This window comes from Chiloscyllium plagiosum, unplaced genomic scaffold (genome assembly GCF_037043375.1).
Source record: "Chiloscyllium plagiosum isolate Xiang-an unplaced genomic scaffold, Cpla_swu_hap1 HiC_scaffold_4, whole genome shotgun sequence".
NCBI classification, from domain to species: Eukaryota; Metazoa; Chordata; class Chondrichthyes; order Orectolobiformes; family Hemiscylliidae; genus Chiloscyllium; species Chiloscyllium plagiosum.
The window spans coordinates 142284738-142312156 of record NW_028270142.1 but is presented as its reverse complement, the minus strand read 5'-3'; positions in this window follow the sequence as shown (position 1 = coordinate 142312156).

The window sequence follows — 27419 nt, the reverse complement described above, 5'->3', positions numbered from 1 at the left end:
GAATCCTGAGTTCCGGAGCAGGGAGAGGGGGAATCCAGAGACCTGGAGCAGGAGTGGGGGAATCCCGCATCCCGGAGCAGGGAGAGGGGGATTCCCATGTCCCGGGACAGAGCGAGGGGAATCCCGAGTCCTGGAGCAGGGAGGGGGGGGGGGAATCCCGTGTCCCGGAGCAGGGAGAGAGAGGACCCCGAGTCCAGGAGCAGGTAGAGGGGAAATCCCAAATCCTGGAGCAGGGAGAGGATCCCGAGTCCCATAGCAGGTAGAGGTGGGAGTCCCGGAGCAGGGAGATGGGTGACCCTGAGTCCCGGAGCAGGGAGGGGGGGAAATCCCAAGTCCCGGAGCAGGGAGAGGGGGAATCCCGAGTCCCGGAGCAGGGAGAGAGAGGATCCCAAGTCCCGGAGCAGGGAAAGGGGGAATCCTGAGACCCGGAGCAGAGCGAGGAAGAATCCCGAGTCCTGGTGCAAGGAGAGCGGGAATCCCGAGTCCCGGAGCAGGGAGAGGATGGAATCCGAGTCCCGATACAGAGTGAGGGGGAATCCCGAGTCCCAGAGCAGGAAGAGGGGGATTCCTGGAGCAGGAGAGGGGGGATCCCGAGTCCCGGAGCAGGGAGAGGGGGGAGTCCCGGAGCAGGGAGAGGGAGGATCCCGAGTTCCGGAGCAGGGAGAGTGGGAATCCCGTGTCCCGGAGCAGGGAGAGAGAGAATCCTGAGTCCCGGAGCAGGGAGAGGGGGAAACCCGAGTCCCGGAGCAGGGAGAGAGAGAATCCTGAGTCCCGGAGCAGGCAGAGGGGGGATCCCGAGTCCCGGAGCAGGGAGAGTGGGGAGAGGGGGAATCCCAAGTCCCGGAGCAGGGAGAGAGAGGATCCCGAGTCCCGGAGCAGGGAGAGGGAGAATCCCGAGTCCCGGGGCAGAACGAGGGGGAATCCCATGTCCTGGAGCAGGGAGAGGGAGAATCCCGAGTCCCGGAGCAGGGAGAGAGAGGATCCCGAGTCCCAAAGCAGGGAGAGGAAGGAGTCCCGGAGCAGGAGAGGGGGAATCTCAAGTCCCGGAGCAGGGAGAGGGGGAGTCCCAGAGCAGGGATAGGGGGATTCCCGAGTCCCGGAGCAGGGAAAGGGGGAATCCCGAGATCAGGACAGGGAGAGGGGGAATCCTGAGTCCCGGAGCAGGGAGAGGGGAATCTCGAGTCCCGGAGCAGGGAGAGGGGGATTCCCGAGCAGGAGAGCGGTAATCCCGAGTCCCGGGGCAGAACGAGGGGGAATCCCATGTCCCGGAGCAGGGAGAGGGAGAATCCCGAGTCCCGGGGCAGGGAGAGAGAGGATCCCGAGTCCCAAAGCAGGGAGAAGAAGGAATCCCGGAGCAGGAGAGGGGGAATCCCAAGTCCCGGAGCAGGGAGAGGGGGGAGTCCCGGAGCAGGGATAGGGGGAATCCCGAGTCCCAGAGCAGGGAGAGGGGGAGTCCCGGAGCAGGGAGAGGGGGGATCCCGAGTTCCGGAGCAGGGAGAGTGGGAATCCCGTGTCCCGGAGCAGGGAGAGAGAGCATCCTGAGTCCCGGAGCAGGGAGAGGGGGAACCCCGTGTCCCGGAGCAGGGAGAGAGAGAATCCCGAGTCCCGGAGCAGGGAGAGGGGGGATCCCGAATCCCGGAGCAGTGAGAGGGGGGAGAGGGGGAATTCCGAGTCCCGGAGCAGGGAGAGAGAGGATCCCGAGTCCCGGAGCAGGGAGAGGGGGGAGCTCCGGAGCAGGGAGAGGGGGAATTCCGAGTCCCGGGGCAGGGAGATGGGGAATCCCGAGTCCCGGTGCAGGGAGAGAGAGGATCCCGAATCCTGGTGCAGGGAGAGGGGCAATCCCAAGTCCCAGAACCGGGAGAGAGAGGATCCCGAATCCTGGTGCAGGGAGAGGGGAATTCCAAGTACCGGAGCAGGGAGAGGGGTGGACCCAAGTACAGGGGCAGGGAGTGGGGGAATCCCGAGTCCCGGAACAGAGAGAGGGGGGAACCAGATTTCCGGGGCAGTGAGAGTGGGAATCCCGTGTCCCGGAGCAGGGAGAGGGGCGATCCCGCGTCCCAGGGCAGAACGAGGGGGAATCCTGTGTCTCGGAGCAGGGAGAGGGAGAACCCTGAGTCCCGGAGCAGGGAGAGGGAGAACCCCGAGTCCCGGAGCAGGGAGAGGATGGAATCCGAGTCCCGATACAGAGTGAGGGGGAATCCTGAGTCCCAGAGCAGGAAGAGGGGGATTCCTGGAGCAGGAGAGGGGGGATCCCGAGTCCCGGAGCAGGGAGAGGGGGGAGTCCCGGAGCAGGGAGAGGGAGGATCCCAAGTTCCGGAGCAGGGAGAGTGGGAATCCCGTGTCCCGGAGCAGGGAGAGAGAGAGTCCTGAGTCCCGGAGCAGGGAGAGGGGGGATCCCGAGTCCCGGAGCAGGGAGAGGGGGGAGAGGGGGAATCCCAAGTCCCGGAGCAGGGAGAGAGAGGATCCTGAGTCCCGGAGCAGGGAGAGGGGGAACCCCGTGTCCCGGAGCAGGGAGAGGGAGAATCCCGAGTCCTGGGGCAGAACGAGGGGGAATCCCATGTCCTGGAGCAGGGAGAGGGAGAATTCCGAGTCCCGGAGCAGGGAGAGAGAGGATCCCGAGTCCCAAAGCAGGGAGAGGAAGGAGTCCCGGAGCAGGAGAGGTGGAATCCCAAGTCCCGGAGCAGGGAGAGGGGGAGTCCCAGAGCAGGGATAGGGGTATTCCCGAGTCCCGGAGCAGGGAAAGGGAGAATCCCGAGATCAGGACAGGGAGAGGGGGAATCCTGAGTCCCGGAGCAGGGAGAGGGAGATCTCGAGTCCCGGAGCAGGGAGAGGGGGATTCCCGAGCAGGAGAGCGGTAATCCCGAATCCCGGGGCAGGGAGAGGGGAATTCCCGAGTCCCGGAGCAGGGAGAGGGGGATCCCGAGTCCCGAAGCAGGGAGAGTGGGAATACCGAATCCCGGAGCAGGAAGAGGGGTAATTCTGAGTCCCAGAGCAGGGATAGGGTGGATCCCGAGTCCCGGGGTAGGGAGAGGGGGATATCGAGTCCCGGAGCAGGGAGAGAGAGGATCCCGAATCCTGGTGCAGGGAGAGGGGGAATCTCAAGTCCCGGGGTAGGGAGAGGAGGAATTCCGAGTCCCGGTGCAGGGAGAGAGAGGATCCCGAATCCTGGTGCAGGGAGAGGGGGAATCTCAAGTCCCGGGGTAGGAAGAGGAGGAATTCCGAGTCCCGGTGCAGGGAGAGAGAGGATCCCGAATCCTGGTGCAGGGAGAGGGGGAATCCCAAGTCACAGAGCCGGGAGAGAGAGGATCCCGAATCCTGGTGCAGGGAGAGGGGGAATCCCAAGTCCCGGAGCAGGGAGAGAGAGGATCCTGAGACCCGGAGCAAGGAGAGGGTGGAGTCCTGGAGCAGGAGAGGGGTAATCCCGAGTCCCGGGGCAGTGAGAGGGGGAATCCAGTGTCCCGGGGCAGGGAGAGGGAGAATCCCGAGTCCCGGGGCAGGGAGAGGGGGAATCCAGTGTCCCGGAGCAGGGAGAGGGAGAATCCCGAGTCCCGGGGCAGGGAGAGGGGGAATCCAGTGTCCCGGGGCAGGGAGAGGGAGAATCCCGAGTCCCGGGGCAGGGAGAGGGGGAATCCAGTGTCCCGGAGCAGGGAGAGGCAGAATCCCGAGTCCCGGGGCAGAACGAGGGGGAAGCCCATATCCCGGAGCAGGGAGAGGGAGAATCCCGAGTCCCGGGGCAGGGAGAGAGAGGATCCCAAGTCCCAGAGCAGGGAGAGGGGGGAGTCCCGGAGCAGGGATAGGGGGATTCCCGAGTCCCGGAGCAGGGAGAGGGGGGATATCTAGTCCCGGAGCAGGGAGAGGGGGATTCCCGGGGCAGGGAGAGGGGAATCCCGAGTCCCGGAGCAGGGAGAGGGGGGAGTCCCCGAGCAGGAGAGCGGTAATCCCAAGTCCCGGGGCAGGGAGAGGGGAATTCCAGAGTCCCGGAGCAGTGAGAGGGGGAACCCAGAGTCCCGGAGCAGGGAGAGGGGGGAACCAGATTCCCGGGGCAGTGAGAGGGGGAATACCGAGTCCCGGGGCAGGGAGAATGGGAAACCCGTGTCCCGGATCAGGGAGGGGGCGATCCCAAGTCACGGGGCAGAACAAGGGGGAATCCCGAGTCCCGGGTTAGGGAGAGGGGTGATCCCGAGTCCCGGAGCAGGGAGAGTGGGAATCCCGTGTCCCGGAGCAGGGAGAGAGAGAATCCCGAGTCCCGGAGCAGGGAGAGAGAGAGGATCCCGAGTCCCGGAAGCAGGGAGAGGGGGAATCCCGAGTCCCGGAGCAGGGAGAGAGAGGATCCCGAGTCCCGGAGCAGGGAGAGGGAGAAACCCGAGTCCCGGGGCAGGGAGAGAGAGAGGATCCCGAGTCCCGGAAGCAGGGAGAGGGGGAGTCTCGAGTCCCGGAGCAGGGAGAGGCGGAATCCCATGTCCTGGGGCAGGGAGAGGGGGAATCCCAAGTCCTGGGGCAGGGAGAGGGGGGGGATCCCGAGTCCCGGGGCAGGGAGAGGGAGAATCCCGAGACCCGGAGCAGAACGAAAGGAGAATTCCCGAGTCCCGGGGCAGGGAGAGGGGTAATCCCAATTCCCGGAGCTGGGAGAGGGGGAATCCCGAGTCCTGGAGCAGAGAGAGGGGGGAACCAGATTCCCGGAGAAGGGAGAGGGAGAACCCCGAGTCCCGGAGCAGGGAGAGGATAGAATCTGAGTCCCGATACAGAGTGAGGGGGGATCCCGAGTCCCGGAGCAGGGAGAGGGGGGAGTCCCAGAGCAGGGAGGGGGGGATCCCGAGTCCCGGAGCAGGGAGAGGGGGGATCCCGAGTCCCGGAGCAGGAAGAGGGGGGATCCCGAGTCCCGGAGCAGGGAGGGGGGATACCGAATCCCGGAGCAGGGAGGGGGTAATCCTGAGTCCCAGAGCAGAGTGAGGGTGGATCCCAAGTCCCGGGGCAGGGAGAGGGGAATATCGAGTCCCGGAACAGGGAGAGGGGGGAGAGGGGGAATCCCAAGTCCCGGAGCAGGGAGAGAGAGGATCCCGAGTCCCGGAGCAGGGAGAGGGGGGAGCTCCGGAGCAGGGAGAGGGGTAATCCCGAGTCCCGGGGCAGGGAGAGGTGGAATCCCGAGTCCCGGGGCAGTGAGAGGGGGAATCCAGTGTCCCGGGGCAGGGAGTGGGAGAATCCCAAGTCCCGGCCCAGAGAGAGGGGGAATCCCGAGTCCCGGTGCAGGGAAAGAGAGGACCCCGAATCCTGGTGCAGGGAGAGGGGGAATCCCAAGTCCCAGAGCCGGGAGAGAGAGGATCCCGAATCCTGGTGCAGGGAGAGGGGGAATCCCAAGTCCCGGAGCAGGGAGAGAGAGGATCCTGAGTCCCAGAGCAAGGAGAGGGGGGAGTCCTGGAGCAGGAGAGTGGTAATCACGAGGCCCGGAGCAGTGAGAGGGGGAATCCAGTGTCTCGGGGCAGGGAGAGGGAGAATCCCGAGTCCCGGAGCAAGGAGAGGGGGGAGTCCTGGAGCAGGAGAGGGGTAATCCCGAGTCCCGGAGCAGGGAGAGGGATAATCCCGAGTCCCGGGGCAGTGAGAGGGGGAATCCAGTGTCCCGGGGCAGGGAGTGGGAGAATCCCGAGTCCCGGGGCAGGGAGAGGGGGAATCCCCGAGTCCCGGTGCAGGGAGAGAGAGGATCCCGAATCCTGGTGCAGGGAGAGGGGGAATCCCAAGTCCCAGAGCCGGGAGAGAGAGGATCCCGAATCCTGGTGCAGGGAGAGGGAGAATCCCGAGTCCCGGGGCAGGGAGAGGGGGGAGTCCCGGAGCAGGGAGGGGGGGATCCCGAGTCCCGGAGCAGGGAGAGGGGGGATCCCGAGTCCCAAAGCAGGGAGAGGAAGGAATCCCGGAGCAGGAGAGGGGGAATCCCAAGTCCCGGAGCAGGGATCGGGGGAATCCCGAGTCCCGGAGCAGGGAGAGGGGGAATCCCGAGACCAGGACAGGGAGAGGGGGAATCCTGAGTCCCGGAGCAGGGAGAGGGGGATCTTGAGTCCCGGAGCAGGGAGAGGGGGATTCCCGGGGCAGGGAGGGGGGGGAGTCCCGAGTACCGGGGCAGGGAGAGGGGAATTCCAGAGTCCCGGAGCAGTGAGAGGGGGAATCCCGAGTCCCGGAGCAGGGAGAGGGGGGAACCAGATTCCCGGGGCAGTGAGAGGGGGAATACCGAGTCCCGGGGCAGGGAGAATGGGAATCCCGTGTCCTGGATCATGGAGAGGGGCGATCCCAAGTCCTGGGTCAGAACAAGGGGGAATCCCGAGACCCGGAGCAGGGAGAGGGGTGATCCCGAGTCCCGGAGCTGGGAGAGTGGGAATCCCGTGTCCCGGAGCAGGGAGAGAGAGAATCCCGAGTCCCGGAGCAGGGAGAGAGAGAGGATCCCGAGTCCCGGAAGCAGGGAGAGGGGGAATCCCGAGTCCCGGAGCAGGGAGAGAGAGGATCCCGAGTCCCAGAGCAGGGAGAGGGAGAAACCCGAGTCCCGGGGCAGGGAGAGAGAGAGGATCCCGAGTCCCGGAAGCAGGGAGAGGGGGAGTCTCGAGTCCCGGAGCAGGGAGAGGCGGAATCCCATGTCCTGGGGCAGGGAGAGAGGGAATCCCAAGTCCTGGGGCAGGGAGAGAGTGGGTCCCAAGTCCCGGAGTAGGGACTGAGGGGATCCCAAGTCCTGGAGCAGGGAGAGGGGGAGTCCCGAGTCCCGGAGCAGAACGAAAGGAGAATTCCCGAGTCACAGGGCAGGGAGAGCGGGAATCCGGCGTCCCGGAGCAGGGAGTTGGAGAATCCCGAGTCCCGGGACAGGGAGAGTGGGGATCCCTAGTACCGGGGCAGGGAGAGGGGGAATCCCGAGTCCCGGTGCAGGGAGAGAGAGGATCCCGAATCCTGGTGCAGGGAGAGGGGGAATCTCAAGTCCCGGGGTAGGAAGAGGAGGAATTCCGAGTCCCGGTGCAGGGAGAGAGAGGATCCCGAATCCTGGTGCAGGGAGAGGGGGAATCCCAAGTCACAGAGCCGGGAGAGAGAGGATCCCGAATCCTGGTGCAGGGAGAGGGGGAATCCCAAGTCCCGGAGCAGGGAGAGAGAGGATCCTGAGACCCGGAGCAAGGAGAGGGTGGAGTCCTGGAGCAGGAGAGGGGTAATCCCGAGTCCCGGGGCAGTGAGAGGGGGAATCCAGTGTCCCGGGGCAGGGAGAGGGAGAATCCCGAGTCCCGGGGCAGGGAGAGGGGGAATCCAGTGTCCCGGAGCAGGGAGAGGGAGAATCCCGAGTCCCGGGGCAGGGAGAGGGGGAATCCAGTGTCCCGGGGCAGGGAGAGGGAGAATCCCGAGTCCCGGGGCAGGGAGAGGGGGAATCCAGTGTCCCGGAGCAGGGAGAGGCAGAATCCCGAGTCCCGGGGCAGAACGAGGGGGAAGCCCATATCCCGGAGCAGGGAGAGGGAGAATCCCGAGTCCCGGGGCAGGGAGAGAGAGGATCCCAAGTCCCAGAGCAGGGAGAGGGGGGAGTCCCGGAGCAGGGATAGGGGGATTCCCGAGTCCCGGAGCAGGGAGAGGGGGGATATCTAGTCCCGGAGCAGGGAGAGGGGGATTCCCGGGGCAGGGAGAGGGGAATCCCGAGTCCCGGAGCAGGGAGAGGGGGGAGTCCCCGAGCAGGAGAGCGGTAATCCCAAGTCCCGGGGCAGGGAGAGGGGAATTCCAGAGTCCCGGAGCAGTGAGAGGGGGAACCCAGAGTCCCGGAGCAGGGAGAGGGGGGAACCAGATTCCCGGGGCAGTGAGAGGGGGAATACCGAGTCCCGGGGCAGGGAGAATGGGAAACCCGTGTCCCGGATCAGGGAGGGGGCGATCCCAAGTCACGGGGCAGAACAAGGGGGAATCCCGAGTCCCGGGTTAGGGAGAGGGGTGATCCCGAGTCCCGGAGCAGGGAGAGTGGGAATCCCGTGTCCCGGAGCAGGGAGAGAGAGAATCCCGAGTCCCGGAGCAGGGAGAGAGAGAGGATCCCGAGTCCCGGAAGCAGGGAGAGGGGGAATCCCGAGTCCCGGAGCAGGGAGAGAGAGGATCCCGAGTCCCGGAGCAGGGAGAGGGAGAAACCCGAGTCCCGGGGCAGGGAGAGAGAGAGGATCCCGAGTCCCGGAAGCAGGGAGAGGGGGAGTCTCGAGTCCCGGAGCAGGGAGAGGCGGAATCCCATGTCCTGGGGCAGGGAGAGGGGGAATCCCAAGTCCTGGGGCAGGGAGAGGGGGGGATCCCGAGTCCCGGGGCAGGGAGAGGGAGAATTCCGAGACCCGGAGCAGAACGAAAGGAGAATTCCCGAGTCCCGGGGCAGGGAGAGGGGTAATCCCAATTCCCGGAGCTGGGAGAGGGGGAATCCCGAGTCCTGGAGCAGAGAGAGGGGGGAACCAGATTCCCGGAGAAGGGAGAGGGAGAACCCCGAGTCCCGGAGCAGGGAGAGGATAGAATCTGAGTCCCGATACAGAGTGAGGGGGGATCCCGAGTCCCGGAGCAGGGAGAGGGGGGAGTCCCGGAGCAGGGAGGGGGGGATCCCGAGTCCCGGAGCAGGGAGAGGGGGGATCCCGAGTCCCGGAGCAGGAAGAGGGGGGATCCCGAGTCCCGGAGCAGGGAGGGGGGATACCGAATCCCGGAGCAGGGAGGGGGTAATCCTGAGTCCCAGAGCAGAGTGAGGGTGGATCCCAAGTCCCGGGGCAGGGAGAGGGGAATATCGAGTCCCGGAACAGGGAGAGGGGGGAGAGGGGGAATCCCAAGTCCCGGAGCAGGGAGAGAGAGGATCCCGAGTCCCGGAGCAGGGAGAGGGGGGAGCTCCGGAGCAGGGAGAGGGGTAATCCCGAGTCCCGGGGCAGGGAGAGGTGGAATCTCAAGTCCCGGGGTAGGGAGAGGGGGAATTCCGAGTCCCGGAGCAGGGAGAGGGGGAATCCCGAGTCCCGGGGCAGTGAGAGGGGGAATCCAGTGTCCCGGGGCAGGGAGTGGGAGAATCCCAAGTCCCGGCCCAGAGAGAGGGGGAATCCCGAGTCCCGGTGCAGGGAAAGAGAGGACCCCGAATCCTGGTGCAGGGAGAGGGGGAATCCCAAGTCCCAGAGCCGGGAGAGAGAGGATCCCGAATCCTGGTGCAGGGAGAGGGGGAATCCCAAGTCCCGGAGCAGGGAGAGAGAGGATCCTGAGTCCCAGAGCAAGGAGAGGGGGGAGTCCTGGAGCAGGAGAGTGGTAATCACGAGGCCCGGAGCAGTGAGAGGGGGAATCCAGTGTCTCGGGGCAGGGAGAGGGAGAATCCCGAGTCCCGGAGCAAGGAGAGGGGGGAGTCCTGGAGCAGGAGAGGGGTAATCCCGAGTCCCGGAGCAGGGAGAGGGATAATCCCGAGTCCCGGGGCAGTGAGAGGGGGAATCCAGTGTCCCGGGGCAGGGAGTGGGAGAATCCCGAGTCCCGGGGCAGGGAGAGGGGGAATCCCCGAGTCCCGGTGCAGGGAGAGAGAGGATCCCGAATCCTGGTGCAGGGAGAGGGGGAATCCCAAGTCCCAGAGCCGGGAGAGAGAGGATCCCGAATCCTGGTGCAGGGAGAGGGAGAATCCCGAGTCCCGGGGCAGGGAGAGGGGGGAGTCCCGGAGCAGGGAGGGGGGGATCCCGAGTCCCGGAGCAGGGAGAGGGGGGATCCCGAGTCCCAAAGCAGGGAGAGGAAGGAATCCCGGAGCAGGAGAGGGGGAATCCCAAGTCCCGGAGCAGGGATCGGGGGATTCCCGAGTCCCGGAGCAGGGAGAGGGGGAATCCCGAGACCAGGACAGGGAGAGGGGGAATCCTGAGTCCCGGAGCAGGGAGAGGGGGATCTTGAGTCCCGGAGCAGGGAGAGGGGGATTCCCGGGGCAGGGAGGGGGGGGAGTCCCGAGTCCCGGGGCAGGGAGAGGGGAATTCCAGAGTCCCGGAGCAGTGAGAGGGGGAATCCCGAGTCCCGGAGCAGGGAGAGGGGGGAACCAGATTCCCGGGGCAGTGAGAGGGGGAATACCGAGTCCCGGGGCAGGGAGAATGGAAATCCCGTGTCCTGGATCAGGGAGAGGGGCGATCCCAAGTCCTGGGTCAGAACAAGGGGGAATCCCGAGACCCGGAGCAGGGAGAGGGGTGATCCCGAGTCCCGGAGCAGGGAGAGAGAGAATCCCGAGTCCCGGAGCAGGGAGAGAGAGAGGATCCCGAGTCCCGGAAGCAGGGAGAGGGGGAATCCCGAGTCCCGGAGCAGGGAGAGAGAGGATCCCGAGTCCCGGAGCAGGGAGAGGGAGAAACCCGAGTCCCGGGGCAGGGAGAGAGAGAGGATCCCGAGTCCCGGAAGCAGGGAGAGGGGGAGTCTCGAGTCCCGGAGCAGGGAGAGGCGGAATCCCATGTCCTGGGGCAGGGAGAGGGGGAATCCCAAGTCCTGGGGCAGGGAGAGAGTGGGTCCCAAGTCCCGGAGCAGGGACTGAGGGGATCCCAAGTCCTGGAGCAGGGAGAGGGGGAGTCCCGAGTCCCGGAGCAGAACGAAAGGAGAATTCCCGAGTCACAGGGCAGGGAGAGCGGGAATCCGGCGTCCCGGAGTAGGGAGTTGGAGAATCCCGAGTCCCGGGACAGGGAGAGTGGGGATCCCTAGTACCGGGGCAGGGAGAGGGGGAATCCCGAGTCCCGGAGGAGGGAGAGGGGGGATCCCGAGTCCCGGAGCAGGGAGAGAGAGGATCCCGAATCCCAGAGCAGGGAGAGGGGGGTGACCCGGAGCAGGAGAGGGGGAATCCCGAGTCCCGGGGCAGGGAGAGGGGTGGACCCAAGTCCCGAGGCAGGGAGAGGGGTAATCCCAATTCCCGGAGCTGGGAGAGGGGAATTCCCGAGTTTCGGAGCAGGGAGAGGGGGAATCCCGAGTCCCAGAGGAGGGAGAGGGGGGATCCCGAGTCCCGGAGCAGGGAGTGGGGAATCCCGAGTCCTGGGGCAGGGAGAGGGGGGATCCCAAGTCCCGGAGCAGGGAGAGGGGTAATCCCAATTCCCGGAGCTGGGAGAGGGGAATTCCCGAGTTTCGGAGCAGTGAGAGGGGGAATCCCGTGTCCTGGATCAGGGAGAGGGGCGATCCCAAGTCCTGGGTCAGAACAAGGGGGAATCCCGAGACCCGGAGCAGGGAGAGGTGTGATCCCGAGTCCCGGAGCAGGGAGAGAGAGAATCCCGAGTCCCGGAGCAGGGAGAGAGAGAGGATCCCGAGTCCCGGAAGCAGGGAGAGGGGGAATCCCGAGTCCCGGAGCAGGGAGAGAGAGGATCCCGAGTCCCGGAGCAGGGAGAGGGAGAAACCCGAGTCCCGGGGCAGGGAGAGAGAGAGGATCCCGAGTCCCGGAAGCAGGGAGAGGGGGAGTCTCGAGTCCCGGAGCAGGGAGAGGCGGAATCCCATGTCCTGGGGCAGGGAGAGGGGGAAACCCAAGTCCTGGGGCAGGGAGAGAGTGGGTCCCAAGTCCCGGAGCAGGGACTGAGGGGATCCCAAGTCCTGGAGCAGGGAGAGGGGGAGTCCCGAGTCCCGGAGCAGAACGAAAGGAGAATTCCCGAGTCACAGGGCAGGGAGAGCGGGAATCCGGCGTCCCGGAGCAGGGAGTTGGAGAATCCCGAGTCCCGGGACAGGGAGAGTGGGGATCCCTAGTACCGGGGCAGGGAGAGGGGGAATCCCGAGTCCCGGAGGAGGGAGAGGGGGGATCCCGAGTCCCGGAGCAGGGAGAGAGAGGATCCCGAATCCCAGAGCAGGGAGAGGGGGGTGACCCGGAGCAGGAGAGGGGGAATCCCGAGTCCCGGGGCAGGGAGAGGGGTGGACCCAAGTCCCGAGGCAGGGAGAGGGGTAATCCCAATTCCCGGAGCTGGGAGAGGGGAATTCCCGAGTTTCGGAGCAGGGAGAGGGGGAATCCCGAGTCCCAGAGGAGGGAGAGGGGGGATCCCGAGTCCCGGAGCAGGGAGGGGGGAATCCCGAGTCCTGGGGCAGGGAGAGGGGGGATCCCAAGTCCCGGAGCAGGGAGAGGGGTAATCCCAATTCCCGGAGCTGGGAGAGGGGAATTCCCGAGTTTCGGAGCAGTGAGAGGGGGAATCCCGAGTCCCGGAGCAGGGAGAGGGGTGGACCCAAGTCCCGGGGCAGGGAGTGGGGGAATCACGAGTCCCGGAGCAGAGAGGGGGGGAACCAGATTCCCGGGGCAGTGAGAGTGGGAATCCTGTGTCCCAGAGCAGGGAGAGGGGCGATCCCGCGTCCCAGGGCAGAACGAGGGGGAACCCCGAGTCCCGGAGCAGGGAGAGGATAGAATCTGAGTCCCGATACAGAGTGAGGGGGGATCCCGAGTCCCGGAGCAGGGAGAGTGGGAATCCCGTGTCCCGGAGCAGGGAGAGAGAGAATCCTGAGTCCCGGAGCAGGAAGAGGGGGGATCCCGAGTCCCGGAGCAGGGAGGGGGGGATCCCGAATCCCGGAGCAGGGAGAGGGGTAATCCTGAGTCCCAGAGCAGGGTGAGGGTGGATCCCATGTCCCGGGGCAGGGAGAGGGGAATATCGAGTGCCGGAGCAGGGAGAGGGGGGAGAGGGGGAATCCCAAGTCCCGGAGCAGGGAGAGAGAGGATCCCGAATCCTGGTGCAGGGAGAGGGGGAATCCCAAGTCCCGGAGCAGGGAGAGAGAGGATCCAGAGTCCCGGAGCAAGGAGAGAGGGGAGTCCTGGAGCAGGAGAGGGGGAATCCGGTGTCCCGGGACAGGGAGAGGGAGAATCCCGAGTCCCGGCGCAGGGAGAGGGGGAATCCCGAGTCCCGGGGCAGGGAGAGGGGGAATCCAGTGTCCCGGCGCAGGGAGAGGGGGAATCCCGAGTCCTGGGGCAGAACGAGGGGGAATCCCATGTCCCAGAGCAGGGAGAGGGAGAATCCCGAGTCCCGGAGCAGGGAGAGAGAGGATCCCGAGCCCAAAGCAGGGAGAGGAAGGAGTCCCGGAGCAGGAGAGGGGGAATCCCAAGTCCCGGAGCAGGGAGAGGGGGAAGTCCCAGAGCAGGGATAGGGGGATTCCCGAGTCCCGGAGCAGGGAGAGGGATAATCCCGAGTCCCGGGGCAGTGAGAGGGGGAACCCCGAGTCTCAGGTCAGGGAGAGGGGGGATCGCGAGTTCCGGGGCAGAGAGAGGGGGGATCCCGAGTCCTGGGGCAGGGAGAGGGGGGATCCCGAGTCCCAGTACAGATCACGGGGAATTCCTGAGTCCCGGAGCAGGAAGAGGGGGAATCCCGAGTCCCGGGGCAGAACAAGGCGGAATCCCATGTCCCGGAGCATGGAGAGGGAGAATCCAGAGTCCTGGGCAGGGAGAGGGGAATCCCCAGTCCCGGAGCAGGGGGAGGGGGGAACCAGATTCCCGGAGCAGGAAGAGGGGGAATCCCGAGTCCCGGGGCAGAACAAGGCGGAATCCCATGTCCCGGAGCATGGAGAGGGAGAATCCAGAGTCCTGGGCAGGGAGAGGGGGAATCCCAAGTCCCGGAGCAGGGAGAGGGGGAATCCCAAGTCCCGGAGCAGGGAGAGGGGGAATCCCGAGTCCCGGGGCAGGGACAGTGGGAATCCCGAGTCCCGGAGCACGGAGAGGGGGATCCCGAGTCCCGGAGCAGGGAGAGTGGGGATCCCGAGTCACGGAGCAGGGAGAGGGGGGATCCCGAATCCCGGAGCAGGGAGAGGGGGGATCCCGAATCCCGGAGCAGGGAGAGGGGTAATCCTGAGTCCCAGAGCAGGGAGAGGGTGGATCCCGAGTCCCGGGGCAGGGAGAGGGGGGAGAGGGGGAATCCCAAGTCCCGGAGCAGGGAGAGAGAGGATCCCAAGTCCCGGAGCAAGGAGAGGGGGGAGTCCTGGAGCAGGAGAGTGGTAATCCCGAGGCCCGGAGCAGGGAGAGGGGTAATCCCGAGCCCCGGGGCAGTGAGTGGGGGAATCCAGTGTCCCGGAGCAGGGAGAGGGAGAATCCCGAGTCCCGGGGCAGGGAGAGTGGGAATCCCGAGTCCCGGGGCAGGGAGAGGGGGAATCCCATGTCCCGGGGCAGGGAGAGAGGGAATCCCGAGTCCCGGAGCAGGGAGAGGGGGAATCCCGAGTCCCGGGACAGAACGAGGGGGAATCCCATGTCCCGGAGCAGGGAGAGTGGGGGAGTCCCGGAGCAGGGATAAGGGGATTCCCGAGTCCCGGAGTAGGGAGAGGGGGAATCCCGAGACCAGGACAGGGAGAGATGGGATCCTGAGTCCTGGAGCAGGGAGAGGGGGATCTCAAGTCCCAGAGCAGGGAGAGGGGATTCCCGGGGCAGGGAGAGGGGCGATCCCGAGTCCCAGGGTTTAGCGAGGTGGAATCCCAAGTCCTGGGGCATGGAGAGGGGGAATCCCAAGTCCCGGGGCAAGGAGAGGGGGGATCGCGAGTCCCGGGGCAGGGAGTGGGGGAATCCCAAGTCCCGGAGCTGGGAAAGAGAGGATCCCGAGTCCCGGAGCAGGGAGAGGGGGGGATTCCCTGAGCAGGAGAGCGGTAATCCCAAGTCCCGGAGCAGGGAGAGCGGTAATCCCAAGTCCCGGAGCAGGGTGAGGGGTAATCCCGAGTCCCGGGGCAGGGAGAGGGAGAATCCCGAGTCCCGGGGCAGGGAGAGGGGGCAGAGGGCGAATGCCAAGTCCCAGAGCAGGGAGTGGCGGGAGTCCCGGAGCAGGAGAGCGGTATTCCCGAGTCCCGGAGCAAGGAGAGGGGGGAGCAGGTAGAGGGGGCAGGGAGATGGGGAATACCGAGTCCCGGTGCAGAGCGAGGGGGAATGTCGAGTCCTGGAGCAGGGAGAGGGGGGATCACGAGATCCGGAGCAGGGAGTGGGGGGAGTCCTCGAGCAGGAGAGTGGGAATCCCGAGTCCCGGGTCAGGGAGAGGGGTAATCACGAGTCCTGTAGCAGGGAGAGGGGAAATCCCGAGTCCCGGAGCAGGGAGAGAGAGCATCCTGAGTCCCAGAGCAGGGAGAGGGGGGAGTCCCGGAGCAGGAGTGGGGGAATCCTGAGTCCTGGAGCAGGGAGAGGGGGAATCCTGAGTCCCAGGTCAGGGAGAGGGGGAATCCCGAGTCCCGGAGCAGGGAGGGGGGAATCCCGTGTCCCGGAGCAGGGAGAGGTGGCAACCCATGCCCCGGGGCAGGGAGAGGGGCGATCCTGAGTCCCAGGGCTTAGCGAGGTGGAATCCCAAGTCCTGGGGCAGGGAGTGGGGGGAGTCCTCGAGCAGGAGAGTGGGAATCCCGAGTTCTGGGGCAGGGAGAGGAGTAATCCCGAGTCCCGGAGCAGGGAGAGGGGGAATCACGAGTCCCTGGTCAGAGAGAGGGGTAATCCCGAGTCCCGGAGCAGGGAGAGAGGGGATCCCGTGTCCCGGAGCAGGGAGAGGGGGAATCCCAAGACCCGGAGCTGGGAGAGAGAGCATCCTTTGTCCCAGAGCAGGGAGAGGGCGGAGTCCCGGAGCAGGAGTGGGGGAATCCTGAGTCCCGGAGCAGGGAGAGGGGGAATCCCGAGTCCCGGAGCAGGGAGAGGGGGAATCCCGAGTCCCGGGGCAGGGAGAGGGGGAATCCCGAGTCCCGGGGCAGAACGAGGGGGAATCCCGAGTCCCGGAGCAGGGAGAAGGGGAATCTCGAGTCCTGGGGCAGGGAGAGGGGGATTCCTGAGTCCCGGAGCAGGGACAGTGGGGATCCCGAGTCCCAGATCAGGGGAAGGGGAATCCCGAGGCCCGGAGCAGGGAGAGAGAGGATCCCGAGTCCCGGAGCAGGGAGAGGGGGAATCCCGAGTCCCGGGGCAAGGAGAGGGAGAATCCCGAGGCCCGGAGCAGGGAGAGATAGGATCCCGAGTCCCAGAGCAGGGAGAGGAGGGAGTCCCGGAGCAGGAGAGGGGGAATCCCAAGACCCGGAGCAGGGAGAGAGAGGATCCCGAGTCCCGGGGCAAGGAGAGGGGGAGTCCCGAGGCCTGGAGCAGGGAGAGGGTGAGTCCCAAGACCCGGAGCAGGGAGAGAGAGGATCCCGAGTCCCAGAGCAGGCAGACGGGGGAGTCCCGGACCAGAGAGAGGGGGGATCCCGTGACCCGGAGCAGGGAGAGGGGAAATCCCGAGTACCGGGGCAGGGAGAGGGGGATTCCCGAGTCCCGGGGCAGGGAGAGGGGGAATCCCGAGTCCCGGGGCAAGGAGAGTGGGAATCCCGAGTCCCGGGGCAGGGAGAAGGGGAATCCCGAGTCCCAGTGCTGAGCAAGTGGGAATCTTGTGTCCCGGAGCAGGGAGAGGCAGAATCCTGAGTCCTGGGGCAGGGAGAGGGGGATTCCCGAGTCCTGGGGAAGGGAGAGGGAGAACCCCGTGTCCCGGGGCAGGGAGAGGATGGATCCCGAGTGCCGAGGCAGGGAGAGGGAGAATCCCGAGTCCTGGCGCAGGGAGAGGGGGGATCCTGAGTCCAGGGGCAGGGAGAGAGAGGATCCCGAGTCCCAGAGCAGGGAGAGGGGGGAGTCCCGGAGCAGAGAGAGGGGGGGATCCCGCGACCCGGAGCAGGGAGAGGGGAAATCCCGAGTCCCGGGGCAGGGAGAGGGGGAATCCCGAGTCCCGGGGCAAGGAGAGTGGGAATCCCGAGTCCCGGGGCAGGGAGAGGGGAATCCCGAGTCCTGGTGCAGAGCGATTTCTCTTGGTGTAGCTGAGTGTCGGTGTGGAGCTGACTGGAGGCTTGGAGTGGAGGCCCAGTTGTTAGACTGGGGCCTAGATGGTGAGCTCAGACCATGTGCTCACTGAGCTGCTCAACGTGATGTCTATTTGGAATTCTTTACCATCCGAAATATCAATCCTTTAACTACATTTTCACTAAGTTATTTCCAACTGATATTTTGGACACTGTAAGTAATGCCACTCCTTTTCCTTTGTTTTGGGTCCAAGGTCTGGACCGACGTACTTGTACCTAAGATGGTGCCATTAGAGGCAGCCATTGTAAAAACTTTTCACTGTGCTCCTATACTAGAGTATTGCAGTACACATGACAGTAAAGGATGCACAATGGACTGCAGTGATTCAAGAAGGCAGCTCACACCCACCCTCTCAATGGGCACTAAATCCTGGGTGAGAGTGAGGACTGCAGATGCTGGAGATCAGATTCTAGATTAGAGTGGTGCTGGAAAAGCACAGCAGGTCAGGCAGCATCCGAGGAGCAGGAAAATCGACATTTCGAGCAAAATTCATCTAATTCCTGGGCCCAGCCAGCGTTATGTTCACCCCATGAATGAATGTTTAAAAAAAAATTAAAAATAGGTCTCTAACTGCTCCCCATCGAGAATCACATCTCGACATCCAGGACTCTGGATGTGACTTGTTGCTGTCGATGTTGAGAAAGGTCTTCCCCCTACTCCTCTCACAACTCCCCCAGATTTTTCACCGTAGTTCATGTCAATCCGGGCCTTACCGGATTCAGCATGACATTTCCACGGCCAGGGAGGTGAGAAGCAGGGGTCACCGTCTCCACTTACAGCCAGACACGAGGAAGAACCACATGAGACGGTGATGAATTTTTTGGAATTCTCTACCCCCGCCGTAAGATGTGGAAGTTCCGTCATTGACCATGTTGCTCAGCAATGGCGTCAAGAGATGTGGGAATAATTGGGAATAATGGCATCAAGGTAGGTGATCAGCCATGATCTGTTGAAGTATTGGAGCAAAATAGGCTGAATGGCCTACTCTTTGCCTCTCCTATGCTACTATTTCAATCCTCCATATCTTGGCTGTGCCACTGGGACTTTGAGTAACTTGCAATAAAATCCAGAAGCAAGACTTAAGTGAAGAGTTTGATGCTTTCTTGATGGCAATGCTTCTACCAATCAGAGTCCATTTGCTAACCAATCTGCACTGTCTCCTCGTACAGTATAAAATGTTGTTCCCTTTTGCAATGGCATTTTTGCAAGGGTCCTGTTGAATTCAAGATGAAAAGCTACGGAAAAAGTTTTTTTGGCAATTCGAAAGAGGCTGAACTAAATTAAGTATCCTGGCAAACATTAAAAAAATTAAAACAAACATGAATTCAAAACGTTTTATTCCTGCATTGATCAGGACTGAAGCACACGAAAGCAAATTTGATAAAAGGTTAACAGTAGTGTGAGAAGAGGTGCTGGAGTATGGTTGACAATAGCGATGTATGTGGTTAGAGACAGGAGGAACACAGCAAGCCAGGCAGCATCAGGAGGTCAACGTTTCAGGTGTAATCCTTCTTTCAGGATTGGGGGTGGGTGTAAGGGGCGCTGCAGATAAAGTGGGTGGCGAGGTCTGAATGGTGAAGTGGGGAGAGGTGAAGACTGTCACTGCTCGTTTCGTTCCCCCAAACACTCCCTTTCCAACATGACCATCCTCGGCCTCCTCCATTGCCACAATAAACCAAACCGCAAATTGGAGAAACAACACCTCATGTTCCACCTGGGCAGCCTACAGCCCGGAGGACTCAGCGTGGAGTTCCCCAATTTCAAATAATCTATCTTCCCATCCCCCAACTCCCTTCCCAGCCCCTCCCCCTCCCTTCCACTGCTCCCTACCACCAACCGAATTCATCCCTCCCATTGACCAACCAGGTCATACCCTCTACCCGTCTTCACCTATCCCCACTTCACCATCCTGCCCCTGTCATCCCCTTTACCTGCAGCTCCCCCTGCACCCAACCCCAGTCCTGAAGAAGGGTTACACCCGAAAAGTTGACTTCTCCACCTCCTGATGCTGCCTGGCTTGCTGTGTTCTCCCAGCCTCCTGCCTGTCTATCATAGAGACGTATGTAGCTGTTATTTTCTTTTTGGGATGTGGGTCAGGCCAGAATTATTGTTGAACCGAATGGTATTTCAGAGGGCATTTGAGAGTCAACCACTGTGGGTCTGGAGTTACAAATAGACCAGTCCAGGTAAGGACGGCAGATTTCCTTCCCTCAGGGACATGAGTGGAACAGATAAAATTTTCACGACAATCAATGACGGTTTCACCATCACCGAGACTCACCTTCAATTCCAGGTTTAACCTTTGCCTAAAAACTCCATCATACCCTCAAACGCACAGCCTGAACAATTTCCAAATGGTGGAGGATTTCTAGGCAGTCAAATTAAAGGCTGTACCAATTAAATTTCGATGCAGTCAAGAAGGGGAACCAAGAGTTTTGCAGTACTTTTGAGAAAGGAGCCAGAAGTGAGGAAATTCCCGATGGGACCAATTTAGATTTGCTTGCAACGCTTCATTAGACCTGTGCTGCTGTAGTTCTCCACACACTGTCACTTACCTTCTGAGTGAAGGGAAACAACAATGTGATTTGATACATGCTGTCCTCTGCGCCCAGGTTTGCAACCACTTTTGCTCCGTATGAACTCTAAGATGATCAGAAACCCTCGGAAGTAGGAGCAGGAGGGAATCTAACAGGTCCGACAGGTTTATTTGGAAGCACTAGCTTTCGGAGCGCTGTCCCTTCATCAGGTGGTTGGGGAGTATAAGATTGTAGGACACAGAATTTACAGCAAAAGTTTACAGTGTGATGTAACTGAAATTATATAATGAAAAAGACCTGGATTGTTTGTTAAATCTCACATCTTTTAGAATGAGCACGTTGGTTTCAGTTCTTTCGTACATAAATCCCAGAACATTTTTTTAAACCTACATTCTCAAGTGAACTTTAACAATAGGTGCCATGTCGACCCAGATAATGCATTGAAGATGTGAGGTGCCCTGTGTGAGGCTGTCTGTGCCCCAATGTTCAGACTGGTTCTCATCTAAAAAAGGGATTTACAGAATCTTACATGCAGCTTTTGAGCAAAATGAAACAATTCTGCAAGTACAAATTCACCCCACAAGTGTGTGTGTGTGTGTGTGTGTGTAGTGCAATGGGGTCACCTGTAATATGACATGAACCCAAGGTCCCTATGGGTACGGAACTGACTATCAGCCTCTGCTCGGCTATTTTTCGCTGCTGCCTCTCCTGAAGTCTGCCTTGGAGGATGGTCACCCGAAAGTCTGAAGCTGAACGTCCCGGACTGCTGAACATTCCTGCCCCTGCTCCCTCCCAATCCAACCCCACCCTCTCTCATTCCCCTATCCCTTGCCATCTGGCTCCATCCATCTCCCAGCCCCCTTTGTTGTCCACGGAGGCTCTCTACCCCATTCCCACTTTCCACCCACTCTCTTTTAGTCTTGTCCTTTGGGAGTTTGTCAAATGTGCTGTTGTCCGCTCTTTAACCTCAGCTCAGCTTGGGTTTTGTGCGCAGTGAAGATCATCTCGGAGCATGAATTTGTTGCTCTGTTTTGAGATGGGCTATGGCGGAAAACCACCCTGAAGTCAAAATGTGTCAAACTCTGTGGTGTAGTGCATTAAGTGAAACAATTATAACTGCTTACTTCAAAGGATAATTCAATTAAATATGACAGTGCTTTCCATATTTCAGCTGGGAGAGAGAGATTGATTGATGAGCTCGACAGAGCTTGTACATGCAGTTGGATCTCTCACTGTGGCCCAGTTTACAGCAAGTAGATTAGATTCTCTACAGTGTGGGAACAGGCCCTTCGGCCCAACAAGTGACCCTCCGAAGAGAAACCCACCCAGACCCATTTTCCCCTGACTAAAGCACCTAACACTATAGCCAATTCACCTGACCTCCACATCTTTGGACTGTGGGAGGAAACCGGAGCACCCGGAGGAAACCCACGCAGACACGGGGAGAACGTGCAAACTCCACACAGTCAGTCGCCTGCGGCTGGAATCAAACCTGGATACCTTGGTGCTGTTAGGCAGCAGTGCTAACCACTGAGCCACCGTGCCACGCCATGTACCTACCGGAGACAAAATTGATCAGAAATATACCCTAATCCTTTCCAGTATCCTCTCCACCTCATCTCTGTTGATGTTGATGGGGGTGTGTTCGCCACTTTCTTCCTGAAGTCAATGCTCAGTTCTTTCGTTTTTGCCAATATTGAGAGAGAGCAAGAGATGGAGAGAGAGAGAGAGAGAGAGAGATGGTGATTGTGTTGTTGACAACATAGTCCCTCAGTGTCATACGTACAAACAAACTAGGCATAAAGCAGGCCATTTGGCCCTTTAAGCCTGTTCCACCAATTAATAGCACCACGGCAAATCTGAATTTAACCTTAATTCATATATCTCCAATATCTTGAAAAACAATGTTTCCTTATCTCGGTTTTAAACAGGAAGCCCTTTATTTTTAAACAGTGACCATCCCCACTCCCCCCAGTCTCACATTCACCCACAAAAGGAAACATTCTTTCCCCCTCCTCCACCTGGTCAGGTTCCCTCTGGGTTTATATGTTTTAACTAAGTCACCTCTGATCTTCTAAACTAGCCTCTTGCTGCTCGGAGTTTGATTCTAGCGAAAGCACCTTTGTTTGTCGGATACCACAGTGTGTCCTTTGCACTGAGATTGTGTTAAGGTACACTCTCCGATAACAAATTAAGCAAGGATTTTGTGAGTTGGCTCATAAGTCCACCAAATCATTCCATGGATGTTATATCTGTCGGTTTCTGCAACTCTATTACAGCTCTCACCTTATCGAGATCAGAGCAAATCCTTTTGCTGTCAGTACATGACCTATGTTATTGAGTTCAGGCTTTGTCAGCTAAATCTTTTTCTTGTTCGGCATCAGATATGGCTGGGGAGCTTTCTCTCCCAGTCTCCATCCATTCTGGGATGGGGGCTCCTTTCTCCACATCCATTGACTAGCAGATCACTCACAGTCACTTCCTATTCCCTGACTATCCTGTGCTGAAGGCAATGATACTCATCAGCAGCTGTGCAAATCCCCAGGCAGCATGCACAAACCTTCCATCTCTCTCAAAAGGCATTCAGAAGCGAGTTATAAAACATCCACTTCCATCCAGCTCCATTTGCCAGTAGGGATCCTTCACAGTAATGGTAGTTTTACATTGACTAGTTTGGTTTTTATTCATTCGTGGGGCGTGGGTGTCGCTGGCCGGGCCCAGCATTTATTTCCCGTCCCTAGTTGCCCCTTGAGAAGGTGGGGGTGAGCTGCCTTCTTGAACCGCTGCAGTCCATGTGCTGTAGGTAGACCCACAATGCCCTGAGGGAGGGAATTCCAGGATTCTGACCCAGCCACACTGAAGGAACGGCGATATACAGAGGAACTTCGATTATCTGAAGGGCATAGGCGGGAAGCATTTTGTTTGGATAATCGGATATTCGGCTAATCGAGAACCAGGTAACATAGTTAGCCAAGCATCAGGACCTTGCGATCTTGTTCAGATAGTCCAAAATTTGGATAATTGAGTGCCAGGTAACCGAGGTTCCTCTGTATTTAGAATTAGCATTAGGTTTCATTGTAACGTGTGCTCAATTACAGGGAGACAGGAGTATTGTGTAAAGTGTACAACGTCACCATTCCCGCACCATCTCAGGTACAAAGATACCTAGGGACAAAATCTCAGGTACAGAGTAGAAAAATGAAGAAATAAAGTTAACAGTTCAGCATCACACTCTATCTTTTTAGCTGCATACCTTCAGATGCTCCTTGTTGGGCACTCCTCAAGATAACTTGAACACTCTCTCCCCGCACTGGGCTCGATCGCTCTCTCTCTCTCTTTCCCCTCACACTGGGCTCGATTTCTCTCTCTCCCCCCACAGTGGGCTCGATCTCTCTCTCCCCCACACTGGACTCGATCTCTCTCTCTTTCCCCTCACACTGGGCTCGATTTCTCTCTCTCCCCACACTGGACTCGATCTCTCTCCCCGCACTAGACTCGATCTCTGTCTCTCCCCACACTGGGCTCGATCTCTGTCTCTCCCCGCACTGGGCTCAATCTCTGTCTCTCCCCGCACTGGGCACAATCTCTGTCTCTCCCCGCACTGGGCACGATCTCTGTCTCTCCCCGCACTGGCTCGATCTCTCTCTCTTTTGCCCCCACACTGGGCTCGATCTCTCTCTCTCCCATACTGGGCCCAAACTCTCACTTTCCCCCTGCACTTGGCCCGATCTCTCTCTCCCCCACATTGGGCTCGATCTCACTCTCCCCCCACACTGGGCCCGATCTCTCTCTCCCCCTGCACTGGGCTTGAGCTCTCCCTCACTGCCCACTCTGGGCATGATCTCTCTCTCTCCCCCACACTGGGCTCGATCTCTCTCTCTTTCCCCCCACACTGGGCTCGATCTCTCTCTCTCCCCGCACTGGGCTTGATCTCTCTCTCTCTCCCCACACTGGGCTCGATCGCTCACTCTTTCCCCCCCACACTGGGCTCGATGTCTCTCTCTTTCCCTTCACACTGTGCTCGATCTCTCTCTCCCCCACACTGGGCTCGATCTCTCTCTCTTTCCCCTCACACTGGACTCGATCTCTCTCTCTCTCCCCACACTGGGCTCGATCTCTCTCTCTTTCCCCCCACACTGGGCTCGATTTCTCTCTCCCCGCACTGGGCTCGATCTCTCTCTCTCTCTCTCCCCGCAGTGGGCTCGATCTCTCTCTCTCACCCCACACTGGGCTCGATCTCTCTCTCTTTCCCCCCCACACTGGGCTCGATCTCTCTCTCCCCCACACTGGGACCGATCTCACTCTCCCCCCCCACATAGGGCCCGATCTCTCTCTCTCCCCGCACTGGGCTTGATCTCTCCCTCTCTCCCCACTTTGGGCATGACCTCTCTCTCTCCCCCACACTGGGCCCGATCTCTCTCTCTTTCCCCCCACACTGGGCTCGATCTCTCTCTCCCCCACACTGGGCCCGATCTCACTCTCCCCCCCACACTGGGCCCGATCTCTCTCTCTCCCCGCACTGGGCTTCATCTCTCCCTCTCTCCCCACTCTGGGCATGACCTCTCTCTCTCTCCCCCACACTGGGCTCGATCTCTCTCCCTCTCCCCGCACCTGGCTCGATCTCTCTCTCTCCCCCACATTGGGCTCGATCACTCTCTCTCCCCCCAAGACTGGGCTCGATCTCTCTCTCTCCCTCCCCCTCATACTGGACTCGATTTCTCTCTCTCCCCCACACTGGGCTCGATCTCTTTCTCTCTACCCCCTCCCCCGCACTGGGCTCGATCTCTCTCTCTCTCCGCATGGGCTCCATCTCTCTCTCCCCCAGACTGGGCTCGATCTCCCTCCCCACACTGGGCTCAATCTCTCTCTCCCCGCACTGGGCTCGATCTCTCTCTCTCCCCGCATGGGCTCCATCTCTCTCTCCCCCAGACTGGGCTCGATCTCCCTCCCCACACTGGGCTCAATCTCTCTCTCCCCGCACTGGGCTCGATCTCTCTCTCTCCCCGCATGGGCTCCATCTCTCTCTCCCCCAGACTGGGCTCGATCTCCCTCCCCACACTGGGCTCAATCTCTCTCTCCCCACACTGGGCTAGATCTATCTCTCTTTCCCCTCACATTGGGCTCGATCTCTCTCTCTCCCCACACTGGGCTAGATCTATCTCACTCTCCACAAACTGGGCTCGATCTATCTCTCTTTCCCCACACACTGGGCTCGATCTCTCTCTCTCCCCACACTGGGCTCGATCTCCCTCAGCACACTGGGCTCGATCTCTCTCTCCCCTGCACAGGGCTCGATCTATCTCACTCTCCACAAACTGGGCTCGATCTATCTCTCTTTCCCCTCACACTGGGCTCGACTTCTCTCTCTCCCCACACTGGGCTCGATCTCCCTCCCAGCACTGGGCTCGATCTCTGTCTCTCCTCACACTGGGCTCGATCTCTCTCTCTCTCCCCCCTCCCCCGCATTGGACTCGATCTCTCTCTCTCTCCCCGCACTGGGCTCGATCTCTCTCTCTCTCCCCCCCACACTGGGCTCGATCTCCCCCGCACCTGGACTCGATCTCTCTCTCTCTCCCTGCACTGGGCTCGATCTCTCTCTCTCTCCCCCCACACTGGGCCCGATCTCTATTCTCCCCTCTCCCCCACACTGGGCTTGATCTCTCTCTCTCTCTCTTTCCCCTCACACTGGACTCGATCTCTGTCCCCGCACTAGGCTCAATCTCTGTCTCTCCCCGCACTGGGCTTGATCTCTCCCTCTCTCCCCACTCTGGGCATGATCTCTCTCTCTCCCCCACACTAGGCTCGATCTCTCTCCCTCTCCCTGCACTGGGCTCGATCTCTCTCTCTCCCCTGCGCTGGGCTCGATCTATCTCACTCACCACAAACTGGGCTCGATCTATCTCTCTTTACCCTTACACTGGGCTCGATCTCTCTCTCTCCCCACACTGGGCTCGATCTCCCTCCCCACGCTGGGCTCGATTTCTCTCTCTCCCTTAGACTGGGCTCGATCTCTCTCTCTCTCTCCACACTGGGCTCGATCTCTCTCTTTCCCCTGCACTGGGCTCGATCTATCTCACTCTCCACAAACTGGGCTCGATCTCTTTCTCTCCCCTCACACTGGGCTTGATCTCTCTCTCTCTCCCCTCCCCCTCTCTGGGCTCGATCTCTCTCTCTCTCACTCTCCACAAACTGGGCTCGATCTCTTTCTCTCCCCTCACACTGGGCTTGATCTCTCTCTCTCTCCCCTCCCCCTCTCTGGGCTCGATCTCTCTCTCTCTCTCTCTCTCTCCCCACACTGGGCTCAATCACTCTCTCTCCCCCCCTCCCCCACACTGGGCTCGATCTCTCTCTCTCTCCTTCCCCACACTGGACTCGATCTCTCTCTCTCTCTCTCTCAACCCCACACTGGGCTCGATCTCGCTCTCTCTCTCTCTAACTCCCCACACTGGGCTCGATCTCTCTCTCTCTCAACCCCGCACTGGGCTCAATCTCTCTCTCTCTCTCTCTCTCCCCCCGAACTGGAATCGATCTCTCTCTCTCCCCCCACACTGGGCTCGATCTCTCTCTCTCTCTCTCCCCCCGTAATAGGCTCGATCTCTCTCTCTCTCTCTCTCTCCCCGAACTGGAATCGATCTCTCTCTCTCACCCCCGAACTGGGCTCGATCTCTCTCTCTCTCCCCCCGTAATGGGCTCGATTTCTCCCCCCCCCCCCCCCCCCCGCACTGGGCTCGATCTCTCTCCCACCCGAACTGGCTCGATCTCTCTCTCCCTCCACATTGGGCACAATCTCTCTCTCTTCCCCTGCACTGGGCTTGATCTCTCTCTCTCTCTCCCCCCCGAAGTGGGCTCGATCTCTCTGTCTCTCCCCCGCACTGGGCTCAATCTCTCTCTCTCCCCCCGAACTGGGATAGATCTCTCTCTCTCTCTCTCTCCCCCCCCACACTGGGCTCGATCTCTCTCTCCCACCCAAACTGGGCTCGATCTCTCTCTCTCTCTCTCTCCCCGTAATGGGCTCGATCTCTCTCTCTCACCCCCAAACTGGGCTCGATCTCTCTCCCACCCGAACTGGCTCGATCTCTCTCTCTCCCCACACTGGGCTCGATCTCTCTCTCCCACCCAAACTGGGCTCGATCTCTCTCTCTCTCTCCCTGTAATGGGCTCGATCTCTCTCTCTCACCCCCACACTGGGCTCGATCTCTCTCCCACCCAAACTGGGCTCGATCTCTCTCTCTCCCCCCACATTGGGCTCGATCTCTCTCTCTCTCTCCCTGCACTGGGCTCGATCTCTCTCTCTCTCCTCCCGCACTGGGCTTGATCTCTCTCTCTATACCCCCGAACTGGGATCGATCTCTCTCTCTCTCCCCGCACTAGGCTCGATCTCTCTCTCTCTCCTCCTGCAATGGGCTCGATCTCTCTCTCTCCCCCCCAAACTGGGCTTGATCTCGCTCACTCCCCCCCCCAAACTGGGCTCGATCTCGCTCTCTCCCCACACACCGGGCTCAATCTCTCTCTCTCTCACCCCCACACTGGGTTCAATCTCTCTCTCTCCCCCCACACTGGGCTCGATCTCCCTCCCAGCACTGGGCTCGATCTCTGTCTCTCCTCACACTGGGCTCGATCTCTCTCTCTCTCCCCCCTCCCCCGCACTGGACTCGATCTCTCTCTCTCTCCCCGCACTGGGCTCGATCTCTCTCTCTCTCCCCCCACACTGGGCTCGATCTCCCCCTCACCTGGACTCGATCTCTCTCTCTCTCCCTGCACTGGGCTCGATCTCTCTCTCTCTCCCCCCACACTGGGCCCGATCTCTATTCTCCCCTCTCCCCCACACTGGGCTTGATCTCTCTCTCTCTCTCTTTCCCCTCACACTGGACTCGATCTCTGTCCCCGCACTAGGCTCAATCTCTGTCTCTCCCCGCACTGGGCTTGATCTCTCCCTCTCTCCCCACTCTGGGCATGATCTCTCTCTCTCCCCCACACTAGGCTCGATCTCTCTCCCTCTCCCCGCACTGGGCTCGATCTCTCTCTCTCCCCTGCGCTGGGCTCGATCTCCCTCCCCACGCTGGGCTCGATTTCTCTCTCTCCCTCAGACTGGGCTCGATCTCTGTCTCTCTCTCCACACTGGGCTCGATCTCTCTCTCTCCCCTGCACTGGGCTCGATCTATCTCACT